Here is a 6,000-nt window from a genome sequence, read left to right as displayed (position 1 = left end):
GAATAGTTTTGTAGATTTTACTTGGTTCTTTTCTCCTTTCTAGAGGCCTTCTTGATTTTTCTTTTTCCTTTTTTCCTTTTGTAGGTTTTCTTCATTTACCTTTAGGAAAAGAAAAAATGGCCTCCGTAGATTGGGTTGATGTTACAGTTCTGGGGGAAGAGCCGTTGGTGGATGCGGAGTTTGTTACTCACCTTCGTACTCATCATCGGCTCTGTACCTCGGAGGAAGACGAACCTAAATATGAATTGATAATCCCGGGTCCTGAAGACCGGGTCTGTTTTGGGAGAGAAAATGAGGCGGCCCCTCATTTCTTCTTTATGTATGAATGCATGATCACCCGATTGGGTGTTTTTCTTCCTTTCTCGGATTTCGAGATATCTGTTTTGCATCACTGTAGAGTTGCCCCTACTCAACTTCACCCCAATTCTTGGGGTTTTTTGAAGATCTATCAGTTTATAAGCCATGCCCTGGACTTCCCGACTTCTTTGAGGATTTTCTTTTATCTTTTTCATATGACTAAGCCCTTTAGTGGGCTAAACAACAAACAGCAATAGGTATCCTTCCGAGCCATACAAGGTCGGAGGATTTTCACCCTTTTTGACGAATCTTTCCACGACTTCAAAAACTTCTTTTTCAAAATTCAAGTTGTAGAGGGTCACCACCCCTTTTTCCTGGATGAGCATTCCTCCCCCCGCTTCCCCCTTTATTGGTCGCCGCCTTCCTCTTGTGAAAAATATGGTCCTGATGACCTGGATGAGGTGGAGGCGGCCATTGTGGGGTTTTTTCGAGAAGCGTGGGGGAGGGCCCCATACTTGGATACCAGAAAAATCCTCCAAGGAACACCGACTTTTGTTCAATCTCAACTAGGTAGTGCATGCATTCTTTATTTCCGAATTGTTTCTGCCGACTTACATTCTACCGACTTGTAACTTTTGTTAGCTGTTTTTGTAGATATGGCAAAAAGGAATGCTCAGGAGGCCTACCAAAGGGTCCAGGAGGCTAAGGCGAAGTCCAGGGCTAGGGCCGGAGGTGCCAAGGCAGTCGTTTCTCCTCCTCCTCCTCCTCCTCCTCCTAAGAATGTCGGTACTCCCTCTCAGCCAATTATTATTTCTTCCTCTAGTTTGTCTCGACCACTCCCTTCTGCCCAAACTCTCTCTGAGCCCGAGAAGAAGAAGCGCAAGACTTCAGAGTCTGACTCTTCTTCTTTTGATGGTGGGGTTAAGGCGGATGCTCTGGCATTCGTCCGAAAGAACATCTATCCCTTTATAAGTATGGATGATGTTTCTGTTCGAAACCACCTTACCGCCATGGCCGAGGAGAGTTTTAGGACAGCGGGTGTTTGTGGCAAACTCTTGGACATTTTTGAGAAGACTCCCCTCAGCTCCCTGGGGGCTTCCTCGAAGGTTGGGGAGTTGGAGGAGAGGCTTCTTATGTTTGAAAAACATGAGAGGGAGTTGAAGGAGGAGAGGGATAAATTGAGGAAGAAGAGGGATCACCTTAAGGAGGAGGAGAGTAAGCTGCGGGCCCAATGCACTTTGGAGGCTAATCTGAGGAAAACAGCACAAGACAGCTACCACAGTTTATTTCAAGATATTGTTGCTGTGAGGAAGGACTTGCTGAATTCTCGGAACGCATACGCCGAGTTGGAGGACTCTATCGCCGAGGGCGCCGAGGAGTCTTGGAGAATTTTCTTGGAGCAAGTTAGGGTTATAGCTCCTGACTTGGATCTTTCTCCACTATATCCTGACAAAGTAGTTATTGATGGCGCCATCGTTGATCCTCCTGTCCCCGAGGTCATTTCCGAGTCAGACCTGAAGACTCGGGGACAGAGGATTATTGAGTCTCCTCCCCGTTCCCGAGATGCTCCGAGTTCTTCAGCTGCCCATCCGACTTCCTCTGCAGCCCCTCCCCCTGGTCCTGGTGGTGCTCCTCCCGAGTCTGGTGGTGATTCCTCTACTCCTTTGAAGAAATGACTCTTATTATTTTTTCTGGCTATATGGGGACCCGGCCTGTGGGTCCCCCCTTTTTTAAACTTTATTTATCTGTTGGTGGTTGTGAACAATTTCTTCTTGGCCTTTTAAGGCCGTAAACAAAATATTCTGATCTGTGCCCTTTCTTGGATAAGGGTTTTTAAACAAAGTGAATGCCCTTTTTTGGATAAGGGTTTAAGTTACCTTGTGCGTGCATGCTTTTCTATTTTTGACATGTTTGATCTTTTCGGGAAAACCTTTTTGTTGGCCTGCATCGCTTTCTCAAGCCCTTTTTATTTAGGTGCTTTTGTGCAGCCTTTTTTCCAAGTTTTCCTATCTCTTTTTGTTATCCTTCATACTCAACTTTGCTTTAGTGAGTTTTCATGACTTAGGCTATTTTTGTGATGCATTTTTCTTTTACTCGGAGCTCGGTTTTCTTTTACTCGGAGCTCTTTCGAGTTTATTTTACTCGGATTTCATTCCGACTTAAGAGTCGGATGATTCCTGAGTTCTTACGATCAACTCATATAACCTCTTTACGCCGACTTGTACCTCGTCGTTTTATCCTGACGACCATCTAGGTCGGTTCATGGGATTTTCACGTTTTGTCGAGCTTAAGTCGGCGCGTTTCGTAGAAAGACTTATAAAAAATAGAGCAGGATATTAAGAGAGATATAGTAAATGAAAAAGATCTTTATTAATTGGGAAGGTACCTTTTTGCTACTAAGGGTCTTGATAGCCTATTTTCCCTTAGCCTCTACTATGATGCCTCGTTAAAAACCCTTCTCCAGAAAAAACCCTTTTTGGGAAAAAATCATGAAGTTGGGAAAAGAGTACATCAGGGAGTAGAGTTCGCTTTTAACTGTAGTACCTTTTCATATTACAAGCATGCCACGATCTTGGTAGCTCAGTGCCATTCAGGTCGGTCACTTTATAATAACCTTTCCCTAACACTTCCTTGATTTTGTAAGACCCCTTCCAATTTGTGGCGAGCTTTCCTTCTCCTGATTTGTTGACTCCGATGTCGTTTCTGATGAGGACCAGGTCGTCCAGGACAAAAGCTCTTCGAATGACTCTCTTGTTGTATCTAGTAGTCATCCTTTGCTTTAATGCCGCTTCTCTTATTTGGGCACCTTCTCGGACCTCGGGGAGCAAGTCGAGCTCCTCTTTGTGCCCCTGTATATTTCCGACCTCATCATGGAGAATTACCCTTGGGCTTTGCTCATTGATTTCTATTGGAATCATGGCTTCTACGCCGTAGACTAGTCGGAAGGGTGTTTCTCCTGTGGCGGATTGGGGGGTTGTCCTATAAGCCCACAGCACTTGAGGGAGCTCTTCAGCCCAAGCTCCCTTTGCTTCTTGTAGTCTCTTCTTTAACCCTGCCAGTATGACCTTGTTAGCTGCCTCGGCTTGCCCATTGGCTTGTGGGTGTTCCACCGAGGTGAACTGATGCTTGATCTTCATACTGGCTACCAAACTTCTGAAGGTGGCGTCGGTGAATTGGGTTCCATTGTCTGTGGTGATGGAATAAGGTATTCCATACCTTGTGATGATGTTTTTGTAGAGGAACCTGCGACTTCTTTGAGCGGTGATGGTGGCTAATGGTTCTGCTTCTATCTACTTTGTGAAGTAGTCTATTCCCACGATCAAGTACCTGACTTGTCCTGGCGCTTGGGGAAAAGGACCTAACAAATCCATTCCCCATTTTGCGAAAGGCCAGGGGGAAGTTATACTAATGAGCTCTTCTGGTGGAGCTACGTGGAAATTTGCATGCATCTGGCATGGTTGGCATTTTTTCACAAAGTCTGTGGCATCTTTCTGCAAGGTCGGCCAATAGAATCCTGCTCGGATTACTTTCCTGGCCAGCGACCTTGCTCCGAGATGGTTTCCGCAAATTCCACTATGTACTTCCTCCAACACCTCGGTGGTTCTTGAGGTCGGTACGCATTTCAGCAATGGTGTTGATATCCCTCTTCTGTAAAGGACATTTCTCACCAAAGTATAATGTTGTGCTTCCCTTCGGATCTTTTTGGCTTCTTTCTCCTCCTTGGGGAGGATGTCAAATTTCAGGTATTCGACCAAGGGATTCATCCATCCGAGGTTTAATCCGACTACTTCAAGTACCTCTTGTTCATCTTCTGTTTTTGACACCGAGGGCTCTTGGAGAGTTTCTTGGATCAGGCTTCTATTGTTTCCTCCTGGTTTGGTACTTGCTAACTTGGATAGGGCATCTGCTCTGCTATTTAGATCCCGAGTTATGTGTTTAACTTCGGTTTCCGCAAAGCGCCCAAGGTGCTCCAAGGTTTTCTCCAAGTATCTCTTCATATTGGGGTCCTTTGCCTGATACTCTCCACTTATTTGGGAAGTCACCACTTGTGAGTCGCTGTAGACCATCACCTTTGTAGCGCCAACTTCTTCTGCTAACTTTAACCCGGCAATCAAGGCTTCATATTCTGCCTGATTATTTGAAGCCGGAAATTCAAATTTTAAGGAGACCTCTATCTGGGTTCCTTTTCCATCTACCAATATTATGCCCGCGCTGCTCCCTGTCTTGTTGGAGGACCCGTCTACATAGAGCTCCCATGTAGTCGGTTTTTCCTCTTGTTCACCGGCATATTCTGCAATGAAGTCGGCGAGGCATTGGGCTTTAATTGCTGTCCGAGTTTCATATCTCACATCGAACTCGGAGAGCTCTATTGCCCATTGAACCATTCTCCCTGCAACATCCGTCTTTTGGAGGATTTACTTCATGGGTTGGTTCGTACGGACTCTTATTGTGTGAGCCTGAAAGTAGGGTCGTAGCCTTCGTGAGGCTATCACTAAGGAGTAGGCAAACTTCTCTAGTTTGTGATACCTTAGCTCACGGCCTTGTAGTACCTTACTGATAAAGTAGATCGGGTGCTGTCCGACCTCGTCTTCTCTGATCAGGGCTGATGAGACAGCTCTGTTTGCCACGGATAGGTACAGGACGAGGTCTTTTCCCGGTACTGGTCGGGTTAATATAGGAGGTTGACTTAGGAATCTTTTGAACTCTTGGAACGCCTCCTCACATTCCAAGGTCCATTCAAATTGGCATCCCTTCCTCAATAGAGAAAATAGTGGAAGGGATTTTAGTGCCGATCCCGCCAGAAATCTGGAGAGGGCTGCAAGTCGGGCATTGAGCTGTTGAACCTCTCTCAAACAAGTCGGGCTTTTCATTTCTAGGATGGCTCTGCATTTGTCGGGATTGGCCTCAATCCCTCTTTGTGTTAGCATGAAGCCTAGAAATTTCCCTGCTTCTACTGCGAAGGCGCATTTTGCGGGATTTAGTCTCATCCCATGCAACCTTATAGTGTTGAAGACTTGTGAGAGGTCGGTTAGGAGGTCGACTTCTTGCTTGGTTTTTACTAACATGTCGTCGACGTACACCTCCATTAGGCTCCCTAGATGGGGGGAAAACACTTTGTTCATCAGCCTTTGATACGTGGCTCCTGCATTCTTTAGTCCGAATGGCATGACCACGTAGCAATAGTTGGCTTTTGGTGTGATGAATGATGTTTTCTCCTGGTCGGGTTCATGCATCGGGATTTGGTTATATCCCGAGTAGGCATCCATGAATGATAAGTATTGGTACCCCGAGCTGGAGTCCACCAGGGTATCAATACTCGGTAGAGGATAAGGGTCCTTAGGACATGCCTTATTCAAGTCGGTATAATCGACGCACATTCTCCATTTGCCATTCTGTTTTTTGACTAGCACTACATTGGCTAGCCATGTTGGGTATTTGACCTCTCTAATGAAGCCGGCTTCCAAGAGCGCCTGTACTTGCTCTTCTACTATTGAGGCTCGCTCTGGGCCGAGCTTGCGCCTTCTTTGTTGTACAGGTCGGGATCCTGGGTAAACCGAGAGCTTATGGGACATGAGCTCGGGATCAATCCCGGGCATGTCGGAAGCCTTCCAGGCGAAGAGGTCGGAATTAGCTCTTAGGAGTTCACCCAACCCTTGTTTTAGGGTTTCCCCTAGGTTGGCTCCTATGTAAGTATTTTTTCCT

Source organism: Arachis hypogaea, chromosome 16 (assembly GCF_003086295.3).
Source record: "Arachis hypogaea cultivar Tifrunner chromosome 16, arahy.Tifrunner.gnm2.J5K5, whole genome shotgun sequence".
NCBI lineage: Eukaryota > Viridiplantae > Streptophyta > Magnoliopsida > Fabales > Fabaceae > Arachis > Arachis hypogaea.
This window is presented reverse-complemented; position numbering follows the sequence as displayed.